The 17,461-nt window shown below is 41.4% G+C and overlaps 1 pseudogene; it reads left to right on the forward strand.

Moving 5' to 3' along the window:
- The first annotated feature begins 2,564 nt into the window (after window positions 1–2,564).
- On the forward strand, window positions 2,565–5,168 carry LOC101438571 (transducin-like enhancer protein 1 pseudogene; annotated as a pseudogene).
- The last annotated feature ends 12,293 nt before the right edge of the window (window positions 5,169–17,461 follow it).

Consider the following 17,461-nt stretch of genomic DNA (forward strand, 5'->3'; position numbering starts at 1 on the left):
CATATGCATATCCTTAATTCTTTCTAAAGCTCCATCACATTGTCTTGGCTTCCTTTCTCTAAAGCGCCTCTTCCTGCCCAGTGTGGCTTGTGGTCTCTGGGTTTGCCACACAACCATGTCTGTGTCTTCTCTTTTTTGCACTCCTGAGCTGGACCCACCGTCTCCTGAGGCTCACATCTTTCTCATTGTAGGCATGACTGTCCTGTGTTGCTAGAATCTAAACTCAGAACCCTGGCGTAGCCTTAGTTTTTTTTTTTTTTTTTAGCAACACATTAATCCTCCAACTTTGCTCTTCATTATTTAAAGTTGTTTTGCATATTCTACACCCGTTGCTTTCCCATACAAGTTTTGGAATCAGTTTCTTGTCAATTTCTAAAGCAAAATTCTGCACGAATTTTGATTGGAAATACATTGGCTCTTTCATTTTGGGGAGAATTTAAATCTTAATAATATTGAGTGTACGACCCATGTACATAGGTCCTGTAATATTGTGTTTTCATTTCCATTCAGATCAAAATATTTTGTCTTTGGATTTCTTCTTTGACACATGGGCTACTTAGAAGTGTGTTTCCAAATACTTGAGGATTCTCCAGACATTTTTCTATTTATAGATTTCGAATTTAAATAGATTATCTTCGGAGAAAAACTGAAACAATAAATGTGTGAAACATTTTGGTAAGCATTTAGGAATTTCAGTACTAGTATTGTTGTCATTGTAATTCTTCAAACTCCACTGCAAAATCCATTTTAGTTCCTAAAGATTCAGTGCTATCTTCAACCATCCATGAAAACAGCACTATCCTGGCTGATAACTGCACTATCCTAGGTGCTAATTGCCCTTGTGGAGTTTATATTTGAGTGGGAAAGACACATAATAAATACAATAGTAAGGATAACGTGATGTAGAGTCATGTGAAGTCTGAAAGATGCGCATCTTGTGCTCCTCCTCCTCCCCTAAGCCCCCACAACTCCACTGGCTGCAAAGGGCATTATCAAAGTGAGAGCTTTCAAAGCAGAGGGAGCAGCAATGAAGACGCTGCAAGATAGATGAGCTCTGCATGCATGAAAGACTAAAGAAATGCCTGTTGGAGAGTTTAATTTGTGGTCCTTGCAGCTTAGGGGATACAATGCATAGGGATTTGACCCATTTCATAAAAAGAGCTCCAGGCCAGCATCTGTTTGATTTCGCTTGTTCCACTGAGTCAGAGGCTGCTTTGGGTAGCGGCTGGCTTGGGTATGTTTCCTGTAGACCAGATGAAGCTGCTCAGTCAGAGAGACAGCCGGGAGGTCTTCCATCCCTCTCCAAAGGGGCTTCCTGGAGGGTTGGGGGAACTCCCTTACATCAGCATGGGAAGAGGGTCTGAAGGGGGTATCCTAACAGCCTGCAAGTAGAGACGTGGTCTTATAAGTCCAAGGGATTTGGGAGAGAGATTTCCAGAAATAGGGAGGGTCACCTCTGGTGGACTTCTCAAAAGCATCTTTAAGATACAGAGGTGTTTTTTATCTGCCTGAGTCAGTGAAACTATGTTTGATTATACTGCTACCAGTTAAATAAAGATATTCCTCTCCTTCACTTTTTCCCTTCCAATCGCTCTTCTATCTTGGTGCTCACAAACCAGCTAGCAAATGGGGGTGGGGCTGAGGGTAAGCGGAAAGCAGATCTTGATATAGGCAAACAGCAAAGCAGCTTACACCCCCTTGAAGCAGGCACCATCTAGGTTAACACAAACAAGACTTAAATTTAAGTGAAGTTTGTAGTTTTGACTGTTTTAGGAGACTAGAGATTTTAATTAAGGAGTGAGAGAGTTATTGTGACTATGAGATTAGATTTATTATCTGAGAGTGACAGGAAACACTAGGAGACATGCCTGAGATTGTGAACAGGGAGAAAGAACGAACAGTAGGATTTCAGGGGGCAATTGAGAGAAATAATAAAGTTGTTTTCTGATTGTATTTTGTGATTCTTTTTTTTTTTTTTTTGATTACTAGTTTTCCCCCTTAAGACAAATACAGACTGTTCAAAGTAGGGGTCTGCAAACTTTTTCTGTAAAGAGTCAGATAGGAAATATTTTTGGCTTTGTGGGTCAAGAGGATAAAATAAGGATATTATGTTGGTACTCATATAATACCAATTTTTGGGACTAGTTTGTTGGTGTAGTGGTGGAAAGGCAGCATCCGAGTGAATCTGAGGTTGGTCTTGAGGGATTGAGATGCTCTCATATTTGTACAGCACTTTGTAATTAATAGTGGATGTAATAATTTCCATATTAGCTCACTTGATTTTCATGGAATTCTGAGGTAGGTTGGTGAGGCTCCTGTTACTCAGAGACCTCGGATACAGTGGTTGACAAGACTTTATCCCATGGATGCTAGTACTGGTTTGCTGAGATGCAAACTCCACGTTTCTTGGATTTTCAGGGCCAATTCTATTATTGTTAAGCAAATCAGTAAGGGAAGTTGGTAAGGATAATTCTAGCAAGATTGCTCCAGAGGGCTTATTTGTACTCCCGCTCCTGGCTAACAGTGAAGTAAGGTTTGATGCTGGCTGTCATCCAGCTAGACTGAAATCGCCAAGAGACTGAATACGATTTGTGCACAAGTCATCCCATTTCTGTCTCAGGAACATCAGCAACAGGTGGCCCAAGCTGTGGAACGGGCCAAGCAGGTGACCATGGCAGAGTTGAATGCCATCATCGGGCAGCAGTTGCAAGCTCAGCATCTCTCTCACGGCCACGGACCCCCGTACCCCTCACGCCCCACCCATCGGGACTTCAGCCTCCTGGAATCCCCCCCCTCGGGGGCAGTGCCGGCCTTCTCGCGCTGTCTAGTGCTCTGAGTGGGCAGTCTCACTTGGCAATAAAAGATGACAAGAAGCACCACGAGGCAGAGCACCACAGAGACAGAGAGCCGGGCACAAGTAATTCCCTCTTGGTACCTGACAGTCTAAGAGGCACAGATAAACGCAGAAATGGGCCTGAATTTTCCAACGACATCAAAAAAAGAAAGGTAGATGATAAAGACTCCAGCCACTATGACAGTGATGGTGACAAGAGCGATGACAATTTAGTTGTGGATGTATCTAATGAGGACCCTTCTTCTCCACGGGCAAGCCCAGCCCATTCACCCCGGGAAAATGGAATTGACAAAAACCGCCTTCTAAAGAAAGATGCTTCCAGCAGTCCAGCGTCCACAGCCTCCTCGGGAAGTTCCACTTCTTTGAAATCCAAAGAAATGAGCTTGCATGAAAAAGCCAGCACGCCCGTCCTGAAATCCAGCACACCGACGCCTCGGAGCGACATGCCAACACCGGGCACCAGTGCCGCTCCAGGCCTCCGTCCAGGCCTTGGCAAGCCTCCAGCCATGGACCCCCTCGTTAACCAAGCTGCTGGTTTGAGGACGCCCCTGGCAGTGCCCGGCCCGTACCCCGCTCCGTTTGGAATGGTCCCCCACGCTGGCATGAACGGCGAGCTGACCAGCCCAGGCGCAGCGTATGCGAGTTTACACAACATGTCTCCCCAGATGAGTGCCGCTGCCGCCGCCGCCGCCGATCTGGCCTACGGGAGATCCCCGACGGTTGGGTTTGATCCTCCCCCTCACATGAGAGTACCTACCATCCCTCCTAACCTGGCAGGAATCCCTGGGGGGAAGCCCGCATACTCCTTCCACGTGACTGCAGACGGTCAGATGCAGCCGGTCCCGTTCCCCCCCGACGCCCTCATCGGACCCGGCATCCCCCGGCACGCTCGCCAGATCAACACCCTCAGCCACGGCGAGGTGGTGTGCGCGGGGACCATCAGCAACCCCATGAGGCACGTGTACACGGGGGGCAAGGGCTGCGTCAAGGTCTGGGACATCAGCCAGCCTGGCAACCAGAGCCCCGTCTCTCAGCTCGACTGTCTGAATAGAGATAATTATATCCGTTCCTGTAAACTGCTCCCTGATGGCTGCACTCTCATAGTGGGAGGCGAAGCCAGTACTTTGTCCATTTGGGACCTGGCGGCTCCAACTCCGCGGATCAAGGCAGAGTTGACGTCGTCGGCCCCCGCCTGCTACGCCCTGGCCATCAGCCCCGACTCCAAGGTCTGCTTCTCGTGCTGCAGCGACGGCAATATCGCCGTGTGGGATCTGCACAACCAGACGCTTGTGAGGCAATTCCAGGGCCACACAGACGGAGCCAGCTGTACTGACATTTCCAACGATGGCACCAAGCTCTGGACCGGCGGTTTGGACAACACGGTCAGGTCTTGGGACCTGCGCGAGGGGCGGCAGCTGCAGCAGCACGACTTCACCTCACAGATATTCTCCCTTGGATACTGCCGCACTGGAGAATGGCTCGCTGTGGGCATGGAGAGCAGCAACGTGGAAGTTCTCCACGTAAACAAGCCTGACAAGTACCAGTTGCATCTCCACGAGAGCTGTGTGCTGTCTCTGAAATTTGCTTATTGTGGTAAATGGTTTGTGAGTACTGGAAAAGATAACCTCCTCAATGCCTGGCGGACCCCATATGGAGCCAGTATATTCCAGTCCAAAGAGTCCTCTTCCATGCTTAGCTGTGACATCTCTGTGGACGATAAATACATAGTCACTGGCTCAGGGGACAAGAAGGCTACAGTCTATGAAGTCATCTACTGAAAACATGTGGTTTAATGTCTATAGTTGAATCGGGCCAAAATGTTTTGAATTTGTAGAAATAGAAAAGTTGTGCCTTTATAAGAAAAAAACACAGAAACCTGTTTCCGAACCCTGACACAGCACTACGTTGAGTCTACAAAGAGGAGGCCACAAGTCCATCTACTGAAGGTCACCTACCTGCCTAGACCAAATGGAGCACCGAGGTAAAGTGGACAGAGGGGCCAAGGCCTGTAGGATCGAGGAACGGAATCGGCTGACCCCGCGTTGGCGCCCGTCGTTTTCTCTCCACGTGACCTCCTACTGCTCGATCACGCGTTGCCCGAGTGTGACATTACCTTTCTCTTCCTTGCAGTTCGCCTCACCTTCTGTCCTTTGTAGAGCAGTGGTGTCTCCAATGAACTTGTTTCCTGGTTTTGCATCTTGTGAAATGTTTCTTTGTTTTTCTGTTTTGTATTTTTGTTGAAGGTTAAACATTTGTATAAATTGTAAATATATTTGGTTTATTACAGTAAAGGCTTTAGTACCAATAAAAAAAATTTTTTTTTCACAATTTTTCACAATTTTTGATGAAATTAAAACTATAATAATGGAGTATACTTTTTTCTTTTTTGTAATACAGGCCTACTTGTATGAACAATGGAATTCTTTTGGGGGTGGATACCATCTTGCCTAATTGGGCTTCAAAGTTTGTATCCATGGTACAAGAGGAATTAACTTCGATTTGGTCAGGTTAGGAGAATAAGATAACCCCTGCCCTCTCTAAGAAAGAGCAAAAGGGGCCTTTTTGCATCTTCATAGCTGTAAATAAAACATTATGATTCCAGGAAAAACTAAAGTCAGAATAGCTAGCAGTATACCTTGATACTAAATTGAATTTTTATTTCGTCCTCAGCAATCATTTGAAAATTGGCATTGAAAATAAATTTCTAGGTATTCTTTCAGAACTGCTATAGTCCAAGAAAGTGCAACTACTAGTCAGCTCCAATGACCTCCTCCTGGAAACATGGAAGGGCATGAAAATTGTTGTCTAAATGCTACCTTTGGTAAGGTGATGAATATTCTTGATTTTCTAGGTTACAAATTGTGTGTGCATGAGGGAGGGAGAGTGGGACAGAGGGCACAGAGAAGGAAAGAAAGGAGGCAGCTGAGATAAAGAGCATATATGAGGGAAGCAGATGTGGCTCAAGTGATTGAGTGCCCACTTACCACATGGGAGGTTCCGGGTTTGGTTTCTGTTGCCTCCTGGAGAAGATGAGCAAAATAGTGAGCTTGAGGCAATGGGCTGGCATGGTGAGCTGATGCAACAAGATGATGCAATAAAGAGACACAAGGTGGAAAACACAATGAAAGACACAACTAGGCAAGGGAACGGAGGTGGCTCAAGTGATTAGGTGCCTCCCTTCCACATGGGAGGTCCCGGTGGCTCCAAAAAAAAGATGATGAGGACAAAATGAATAAACACAGCAAGTGAAAACAATCAGGGGAGGGGAGAGTTAAAAATAAACCTTAAAAAAATATATGATAAAACTGTAACAAAAGAGGAAGGGGAATACTGAGGCGAGAAGAGAGAAGAAGATGAAAATTTTAGACCTTGAAGCATGGTAAATAGCAAAAAATATATATATATATATATATAGCAAAACTCTTCCACAGATATAATAAAAATATGCCCAGTTGGGGATCTTTGCAGTTTCTGCACTTCACATATAGAAGCATTGTAAATATACACAAAGGTGAGAATATTAATATGAGAATAATATTACTGCATTTATCGTGAGTAATTGCGCATTGAATTGACACAAGGTTGTGGATTGTTAACAATTCAAACCTCCCAGTCCTATAATACAGTTACCATTGCTGCTATTCATATTGACACTTTTGACTGCAGGTTCATTGCAATTTTGTGTTGTGTTCAGATCACTTGTTCTTTCTTCTCTCTCTCTCTCTTTCTCTCTATTTTTATATCAGTGGTGTCATGTACAGCTCTAGTTGTAAAGAATAAAATCTACAAATGAATGAAACCTCCAATTATGACAGCAGAAACAAACTCTAAGTGAGGAAATACTTGCTATTTTAAATTATAATTTGCTACCCTGTGTAGTCAGGATCAGAAAAAAATGCACTACTGTTATGTATGTATTCACTTTATTTCTGTTAGCATTTAACACTGTTGTATCGGAAGTCACCCTGTTATAATCCTTAAATCTTCAGCAAATATTTATTAGGCACTTGCTGAGCGTGTAATCACACTAGGCACTCTGAGGTTTCTGTAGCTTTTGGGAAAGTAATTCTCCATACTAAAATATTTCAGTTCTAACAGCAATTGCTATTATTTATTTTATAGGAGATTTATCAATAGGGATAGAGATAATAAAAGACATTTTCATAAACATACTGATATTGAAATAATTGTGCTTATCATTTTTCTTAAATGATGAGAATTCCTCTATTTTCATCTATATTTCATTCAATTCAATGAATTAATCTTTACCTCCACTCATCTGGTAATCTATTTTAGTGTAGTGCTACACATTTAAAAATTTCTCTCTACTTTTCCAGCTTTTTTTTAAACTTTATATATATTTTTAAAATATACTTTTTAGTTTATTTTTAACAGATACTTAGATCACATAAAATGTTACATAAAAAAATATAAGGAATTCCCATATGCCCCTCTCCCCACATCTTCCACTTTCCCCCACATTAACAACTTCTTTCATTAGTGTGGTACATTCATTGCAATTGAAGAACACATTTTGGAGCATTGCCACTAAGCATGGATAATAGTTTACATTGTAGTTTACACTCTCTCTCACTCTATTCTGCAGGTTATGGCTGGATATATAATGGCCTGTATCTGTCATTGCATTGTCATACAGGACAATTCCAAGTCCTGAAAAAGGCCCCCATATTACACCTCTTTTTCCTTCTCTCTGACTTCGGCATCTCCAGAGGCCACTGTGTCCACATTAATGATATAATTTCTTCCATTGCTAGAATCACAATAAATCTGTAGTAGAATACCAATAAGTTCATATTATATTCCCCAATCCTGAGGATTCTGGATTAGTGATGCCTCTCAATTAGAGGGGGATCTTTGATACCATATGGCTTATGGATGGGGCTTTCTTGCTTGCAGTTGTAGACTCTCTTGGTTCCTTGGTGTGGTGGTTGTCCATCCTCACCTCCTTGTTAATTGTCCTGGGTGAGTTCAATGAACTGGAGAGTAGGTGTTGCAACTCTGCTGAGGCTCAGGGACCAGCTGGTACATGGACAGCCCAGAGATTCAAGTCTCTTGGAGGTACACCTACCAACTCCAGCACCAACTACAGGTTTAAATAAAAGGGACAGAAAAAGTATGTGTAGAGAAGTCACATCTGAGTCCAACTCTGTCACATTTGGGAGCATAAAATTCTAAATAGGACCCACTGGTGAGGCACCAAACTCTGGAGCTATCTGCCATGACTGTAAGATCTGGGAATATCCAGGGGTAGTATCTACTTTGGCTGTCTGTGAGATTCTGCTGAGATGTGCATAAACATTACCCCTCTGATGATCTCCTGACTCACTTTGAAGTCTCTTAGCTATATAAACTCATTTTTGTTTACCTTTTCCCCATTTTAATCAAGGTGTTTTTCCAGTTGCTTCAGCAGCTGGTGCTTGGCAGTAATCCCTTGGTGCCAGAGCGGCTCAACCCTGGGAGTCATGTCCCATGCTGGGGGAAAGGTAATGCATTTATATGCTGAGTTTGGCTTAGAAAGAGGCCACATTTGAGCAACATGGAGGCTCTCAGGAGGTAACTAATAGGCACCCTACAACACTAAGTTAAGTTGCACTTTCAAGAGCAAAGGCTCATAGGCATAGTCATCAATATCAAAGGCCCATCAATGGGCCATCCTTCTTAACTAATCTTTGTTCCTGTACTTGAGGGATTGTTGCTGTTCCAACAGAGAATGTAGCAGAGCTCCCCAGAATGGGAATTCAATATTCTTTCAGTTGTTGTGTGGATCTCTACTCACTATGGCAATGCCCCATGAACATTTGAACATATTTATATGCCTTATATATATGAACAGGTGAATTTCCTCCCATGTATCCCCCATCACTGACCCCCTACACCAATGATTCTCCCTGCCATAGTTATAACCCTTCTGTGATCTGAAACTTCTTAAAAAATGAAGAATATTGCCAAATTCAATTAATAGGAAAATGACATAATAATGATAGGTTTTACCATAAGAAATAAAATATGTAATAATTTTTAAAAACTAAAATAATGTAAAAAAGTTAAAAAAAGGGGTATAAAAAATGAAAAATATTTTTAAAAAATTTTAAAAAATTATGTTTTGCTTTCATCACTGTAATATCTGTTGTCCTGTATGTACAGTGGCATTTTCTTCCATTTCTTCCCCAGTGTCTTACTTTTTTCATTTTGTCTTCAAAGAAGTTTTAGGTCACAGTAAAGTCACATACAGAATATAAGGTATTCCCATATCCACAACATCATCTCCATTTTCCCCCTTCCCTATAAATTTTACATGTGGATGGTACATGTGTTACAACTGATGTACAAATATTGAAACATAGCTACTAACCATGGTCAGTGGTTTCCATTTTAGACTATACACTTTTATAAATTTTTGATGAAATTTAACATGACCTGTATTCATCATTGCAAGATCATGCAAAACACTTCCATTGGCCCCTAAATATTACTCTTCTATCTATTCTATTCCTCCTTCCCCGTTCCCTCAGGGTCCATGGCAACCGCTAGGCTTCTCTCCTTGAAGAACAAGATTCATAGATACTTGCAACAATGCTGAGGGTTTGACACACTAGTCTGTCTTCCTCTATTAGAAATCATCCTTGCTCTCAAAAGACAATCTCCCCTCTGTTTGAGAACATATCGGGCCTCTCCAGGATGGGAATCCAACTCTTTTCCATTCATTATATGGGTCTCTCCCTACTGATACAACACACTATGCCAAAATGATCACTCATGGATTCTCTAGAAGACTGCCCAGGTGTGACCTGTCTCAAATACCCTTCTGTTCAACACTCTAAACCAGTAGCCCTTCCTTGTCATATTGCCAAAAGAGCTTTCTGAACATCATAGCTTGAATCATGTACCTGCCAATCCCCAGTATGCACCTTCTCCCTCCCCCAACTCTCCCCCTCTGTTCCACGGAGTATCCAACACATCCTCCCCACCCTACTGCCCATCAAGCTTATACCACCCAACACAAGTATCCCTACATTCTTGTCATATCCCTTCACTGCACAACTACTCACTTCCACCTTATCATAGATTTCACCAGTATGGGAATTAGCTACAACCTTCGTTTCCCTTTCTGTTTCCTATAACCTTATCTTCTAGACTCTAGCTCTCTGGGTCTGCTCAATTTGCTTAATCCATATCAGAGAGGCCATGTAATATTTGTCCTTCAATGCCTGGTTTGCTTCACTCAACATAAGGTCCTCAAGTTTCATCCATGTTATCCCTTGTATTAGTATTGTATTCCTTTTTACAACTGAGTAATTTCCTTGTATGTATACACCACATTTTATTTATCCATTCATCTGTTGATGGGCATTTGGGATGATTTCAACTTTTGGCAATAGTGAATAATGCTGCTGTGAACATTGGTGTGCATATATCTGCTTGTGTCCTTGCTTTCAATTCTTCTATGTATATACTCAGCAGTAGAATTGCTGGGTTATATATGGCAGATTTTTGAGGAACAGCCAAACTGTCTTCCACAATGGCTAGACCATTCTACATTCCCACCAGCAGTGGATGAGCGTTACCATTCCCCTATATCCTCTCCAACACTTGCAGTCCTCTGTTTTTTTTTTAATGGCTGCCAGCCTAATGGGTATAAGATGGTATCTCATTGTAGTTTTGATTTGCATTTCCCAAATAGCTACTGATGTTGAGCATCTTTTCATGTGCTTTTTAGCATTTGTATTTCTTCTTTGAGTGTTTGTTCAAATCACTTGCCTATTTTTTTTAAATTAGGTGTTTGTCTTTTTATTTTCAAGATATAGGATTTCTTTATATATGCCAGATATTAGGCCAATATCAGATATATATGGTTACCAAATATTTTCTCGCATTGGGAAAGCTGTCTTTTCACTTCTTGACAAGCTTCTTTGAGATGCAAAAGGTTTTATTTTTGAGGAGGTCCCATTTATCTATTTTTTATTTTGTTGCTCATGCTCTGGGTGTGAAGTTCATGAAGCCATTTCCTATTACACAGTCCTGTAGATGGTTCCCTACATTGTCTTCCAAGGTCTTTATGGTCTTGGCTCTTATATTTAGACCTTTGATCCATCTTGAGTTGGTTTTTGTACAAAGTGTGAGATGGTATTTCTCTTTCATTCTTTTGGATATGGATATCAAGTTCTCCAAGCACTATTTGTTGATGAGGCCATTCTCTCCCAGTTGGTTGAACTTGGTGGCCTTGTTGAATATCAGATGACTGTATATGCAAGAAACTATATCAGAACTCTCAGTTTGGTTCCTTTGGTTGTTGGTATGTCTATCCTTGTGCCAGTACCATACAGTTTTGACCACTGTAACTTTGTAGTATTTTTCAAGTCAGGTAGTATGAGTCCACCAATTTCACTTTTCTTTTTCAATATGTCTTTGGCTATTTGGGACCTCTTGCCCTTCCAAATCAATTTCATTGTTTTCCCAATTCAGTAAAAAAATTCTGCATTGATTTTTGTTGGGATTGCATTAAATCTATAGATTAGTTTGGGTAGGATAAACATCTTAGTGATATTTAGTCTTTCTGTCGATGAACAGGGAATATCTTCCATTTATTTAAGTCTTCTTCTATTTCCTTTAACAGTCTTGTGTAGTTTTCTCTGTATAAATCTTTTACATCTTTAGTTAAATTTATTCCTAGGTATTTGATTTTTTAGTTACTATTGTAAAAGGTGTTTTTTCTTAATTTCCTCCTCAGATTGCTCATTATTGGTGTACAGAAATGCTACTGATTTTTGCACATTGATCTTATAACCTGCAACTTTACTGAACTCATTTATAAGTTTCAGAAGCTTTGTTGTAGATTTCTCAGGACTTTCTATGTAGAGGATCATGCCATCTGAAAACAGTGAAATTTTGCATCCTTTCTAATTTGGATGCAATTTGTATTTTTCTCTTGCCTCAGTGTTCAAGCAAGTACTTCTAACACAATGTTAAAAAGAAGCAGTAGTAGTGGGCAACCTTGTCTTTTCCCTGATCTTAGAGGGAAAGCTTTTAGGATTTCACAATTGTATATGATGTTAGATGTGGGTTTTTCATATATGAGGAAGTTTCCTTCTATTCCTATCTTTTGCAGTGTTAGTAGCAGGAAAGGGTGCTGTATTTTGTCAAATGCTTTTTCTGTGTCTATAGAGATGATCATGTAATTTTTTCTTTCAATCTATTCATGTGGTGTATTACATTGATTGATTTTCTTATGTTGAAACATCCTTGCATACCTGGGTGAAACCCACTTGGTCATGGTGTATAATTTGTTTGATGTGTTGTTGAATACTATTAGGAAGTATTTTGTTGAGGATTTTAGCATCTAGGCTCATTAGAAATTGGTCTGTAATTTTCCTTTCTTTTGGTGTCTTTGTTTGACTTTGGTGTTAGGGTAATTTTGGCACCATCAAATGAGTTAGGCAATGTTCCTTCTACTTCTGTTTCTTGAAAGAGTTTCAGCAGGATTGTTGTTAGTTTTTTTCTGGAATGTGTGGTAGAATTCACCCGTGAAGCCATTTGGTCCTGGGTTCTTCTTAGTTGGGAGGTTTTGATGACTGATTCTATTTCTTTACTTGTGATTGGTCTGTTGAGTTCATCAATATCTTCTTTTTGTTTTTTTTTCCTAGTGTTTTCTTATTTTCTATTTCATTTAGTTCTGCTCTAATCTTTGTTATTTCCTTCTTTCTACCTTCTTTGGGGTTAGTTTGTTGTTCTTTTTCTCTTTTTTTTATTGACTTTGTAATAATATTACATTAAAAATATATATGTGAGGTCCCATTCAACCCCACACCCCCGCCCCCCCCCTCTCCCCCCAACAACACTCGTTCCCATCATCATGACACATCCATTGGATTTGGTAAGTACATCTTTGGGCACCTCTGCACCTCATAGACAATGGTTCACATCATGGCCCATACTCTCCTCCATTCCATCCAGTGGGCCCTGTGAGGATTTACAATGTCCGGTGATTACCTCTGAAGCACCATCCAGGGCAGCTCCATGTCCCAAAGACGCCTCCACCTCTCATCTCTTCCTGCCTTTCCCCATACCCATCATCCACCATGTCCACTTTTCCCAATCCAATGCCACCTCTTCTATGTGGACATTGGATTGGTTGTGTCCATTGCACCTCTATGTCAAGAGGAGGCTCAGATTCCACATGGATGCTGGATGCAATCCTCCCATTTTCAGTTGTAATCACTCTAGGCTCCATGGTGTGGTGGTTGTCCTTCTTCAACTCCATCTTAGCTGAGTGTGGTAAGTCCAATAGATCAGATTGTAGGTGCTGGAGTCTGTTGAGGCTCAGGACCTGGCTATCACATTGTCAGTCCAGAGATTCAAATCCCCTAAATATATCTTAAACCCCAACATTAACTGCACCTCCAGCACATTAGCATGAAAGTCTTATGAAGGGAGATCCCATCTGAGTCCAGATTCATCACACATAAACACCATTTCCAAAGAGGGGCCATCTGCCCTGGTAGTTAACCCCATTGGCCATGACCATAACTCCCATGGGTCTCTTTAGCCCTCAAAGGAACCAATATCTGGGGGTTGTATCTGCTTTATCTGTCTCTCTTACTCTGCTCAGTTGTGCATGAGGGCAATCCTTCTGCCAGCCTCCAGACTCTTTTTTAGAAACTCGTAGCCATATAAACTCATTTCTCCTTTCCATTTCCCCCTTACTTTAGGTCAAACAGCATTTTAAAGTCATGGTATTTTATGTAGACATGGATATTCTGCTGATCCGCATTGAACCTTCCGTATAAGGTCATTTTCCAGTTGCATCATCAGTTGGTAGTTGATAGTGGTCCCTCGTTGCCAGGGAGGCTCATCCCCGGGTGTCATGTCCCACGCTGGGGGGAAGGCATTGCATTTACATGCTGAGTTTGGCTTCGAGACTGGCCACATTTGAGTAACATGAAGGCTGACAGGAGGAAATTCCCAGGCACAATGTTGCTCTAGGCCTTGTTCTTATTTTAGGTTTGTCAGCTCAGAAGCATAGTCATTAGCATCAGGGGCTCACTGTTGAACCCTCACTCCCTCCCGGTCCCCGCCACTGTACCTGGGAGACTGTCGCTGCTCCCCTAGGGACCACGACAGAGCACCACTGGCCAGGAACCCAGTACCCCCCCTACTGTGGTTTTTAATTGTTGCCACTATGAGTATATCCAAACATTACCATGCACCCTGGACATATGTTCTGTACAGCTCCCTGTCAGCCATATATCACCTGTCATTGGTATCCCATACCAGTATCCCTCCATTGCCATTGTTGAAACACTCTGTGATCCAGAACTCCCCGAAATTTGAAGCCCAATATAATGTCATGGTCCCTTACTAGGGAATGGCATATAGCGATGGGTTTAAAGGATAGATAAAGAACTTGGATAAAATTAGATAAAGAACTTAGATAAAGAATGTTGACTTGAAAAAATTCCACATCCTATCTTTTTCTTCCCCCCCCCCCCCCCTAATTATTCAGCTTTTCTTCACAGGAGTCCTAGACCACAGCAATGTATATATATAATATACAGCACTCCCACACATCCACCAGAAAACCTTTTCCCTTCCACAGTGATACTCTTACGCTCTATTCATATCATATTTACTTAAAGTGATGTACAGAGTCTGAGACATTAGCTTTCTAACAAGGTGACATCTGTGCTTACATTATGGTGCATACTTTAGAATACACAGTTCTTTACATTTTTAGTTATCCTATGTTTTACATTATGGTTTACATTATCAGTCTGTCATCTCCTATATGTTATGGTGTAATATTACATGTTTTATATCCATCCTTGTGTACTCTCAAGAAACTCCTCTCTTACCCCCCATTTACTTTGGTTCCACACATTTAACGTCCATTTTCCCTTCCACCTTGGTGCCCACATTGACAGCCAACCTCCGTTTCCTGAGGAGCCACTTCCAGAGATAGATGGAATAGTGTTCAGGGCCTAACTTGCTCAACTGCCCCAATGCCCTGGGAGCCACCCTTTCTCTCGAGGGATACAGTTCCCTCTATTTGATGGCATTAGTCCTCCCCAGGATGTGGGTCCACCCCCACTCTCACTACTTGGGTTTCTACCCCATGGTGTCACCCACTCTGGCAGAATGAGCATTTAGACATTCCCCAGGAGCCCGTCCTGCATCAGACCCTCCCCTCCGAGCATTCTAAACAGGTAACCCTCTTTATTATATTTTGATATGATTTTCTCGGCATTTTACTCTCCACCAACACCTGACCCTCTCCTGTGTTCGTATGCTACCCCTCCCTCCCCCCACTTTTGGGCAACGTTACCGTTACCCATCCGTCCCTCCCCAGCCACCCTCAAACCCGCAAAGCCCCAACCAAAGGCAACCCCTTGCCCCCCTTTTATCTCTTCTTTGTGTTCATACTTACCACCATCTCGTCTTAAATTCCACCCCTGCAGACATTGGCTCATATCCTTCCTCCACCCTCCGATTTCCTGTAAGCCTATCGTTCAGTCTCTTGCTATCTAGGGCAGCTTGTTTATTTCATATCATTGAGGTCATGTAGTATTTGTCCTTCAATGTCTGGGTTGCTTCACTCAACATAAGGTTCTCAAGATTCATCCATGTTATCACATGTGTTTGTAGTGTGTTTGTTCTTACAGCCGAGTAGTATTCCATTGTGTGTATATACCACATTTTATTGATCCACTCATCTGTTGATGGGCATTTGGGTTGATTCCAACTTTTGGCAATAGTGAACAATGCTGCTATGAACATTGGTGTACATATATCGGTTTGTGTCCTTGTTTTCAGTTCTGCTGGGTATATACCCAGCAGTGGTATTGCTGGGTCATATGGCAAATCTATGGCTAGTTTTTTGAGAAACCGCCATACTGTCCTCCAGAATGGTTGGATCCTTCTGCATTCCCACCAGCAGTGGATGAGTGTTCCCCTTCCTTCACATCCTCTCCAGCACTTGTATTCTTCTGTTTTTTTCATAGCTGCCAATCTTATGGGTGTAAGATGGTATCTCATTGTAGTTTTGATTTGCATTTCCCTGATAGCTAGAGATTTGGAACATTTTTTCATGTGCTTTCTTGCCATTTGTATTTCTTCTTCGGAGAAGTGTCTGTTTAAGTCTTTTTCCCATTTTTTAAATGGGTTGTTTATCTTTTTATTTTCAAGATATAGGAGTTCTTTATATATGCAAGTTATAAGTTTCTTATCAGATATATGATTGCCAAATATTTTCTCCCACTGTGTGGGCTCCCTTTTTACTTTCTTGACAAACTCCTTTGAGGTGCAGAAGGCTTTAATTTTGAGGAAGTCCCATTTATCTATTAGTTCTTTTGCTGCTCGTGCTTTTGGTGAGATATTCATAAATCCATTTCCTATTACAAGGTCCTGTAGATGTTTCCCTACACTGCTTTCTAAGGTTTTTATGGTCTTGGCTCTTATATTTAGGTCTTTGACCCATCTTGAGTTGATCTTTGTATAAGGTGTGAGATGGTAATCCTCTTTCATTCTTCTACATATGGCTATCCAGTTCTCCAGACACCATTTGTTGAATAGGCCACTCTCTCCCAGTTGAGAGGGTTTGGTGGCTTTATCGAATATTATGTGGTTGTATATGTGAGGTTCTATATCAGAGCTTTCAATTCGATTCCATTGGTCTATGTGTCTCTCCTTATGTCAATACCATGCTGTTTTCACCACCGTAGCTTTATAGTATGTTTTGAAGTCAGGTAGTGTGATTCCTCCAATTTCGTTTTTCTTTTTCAGTATGTCTTTGGCTATTCGGGGTCTCTTTCCTTTCCAAATAAATTTCATAGTTAGTTTTTCTAGTTCCTTAAAGAAGGCTGCGTTGATTTTTATTGGGATTGCATTGAATGTGTAGATCAGTTTTGGTAGGATAGACATCTTAATAATGTTCAGTCTTCCTATCCATGAACAAGGAATAGTCTTCCATTTATTTAGGTCTTCTTTGATTTCCTTGAACAATCTTGTATAGATCTCGGTGTATAAGTTCTTTACCTCTTTAGTTAAATTTATTCCTAAGTATTTGATTTTTTTATTTACTATTGTGAATGGTATTTGTTTCTTGATTTCCTCCTGATCTTGCTCATTATTGGTGTACAGAAATGCTACTGATTTTTGCGCATTGATCTTATAACCTGCGACTTTACTAAACTCATTTATGAGTTCTAGAATCTTCGTTGTAGATCTCTCAGGGTTTTTTATGTATAGGATCATGTCATCTGCAAATAATGAAATTTTGACTTCTTCCTTTCCAATGTGAATGCCTTTTATTTCTGGTTCTTGCCTCAGTGCTCGAGCAAGTACTTCTAAGACAATGTTAAATAGGAGCGGAGACAGTGGGCATCCTTGTCTTGTTCCTGAGTTTAGAGGGAAGGAGTCTAGGATTTCTCCATTGTAAACAATATTGGCTTTAGGTTTTTCATATATACTCTTTATCATGTTCAAAAAATTCCCTTGTATTCCAATCTTTTGGAGTGTTTTTATCAAGAAAGGGTGCTGTATTTTGTCAAATGCTTTTTCTGCATCAATAGATATAATCATGTGATTTTTTTC

Source organism: Dasypus novemcinctus, chromosome 15 (genome assembly GCF_030445035.2).
Source record: "Dasypus novemcinctus isolate mDasNov1 chromosome 15, mDasNov1.1.hap2, whole genome shotgun sequence".
NCBI classification, from domain to species: domain Eukaryota; kingdom Metazoa; phylum Chordata; class Mammalia; order Cingulata; family Dasypodidae; genus Dasypus; species Dasypus novemcinctus.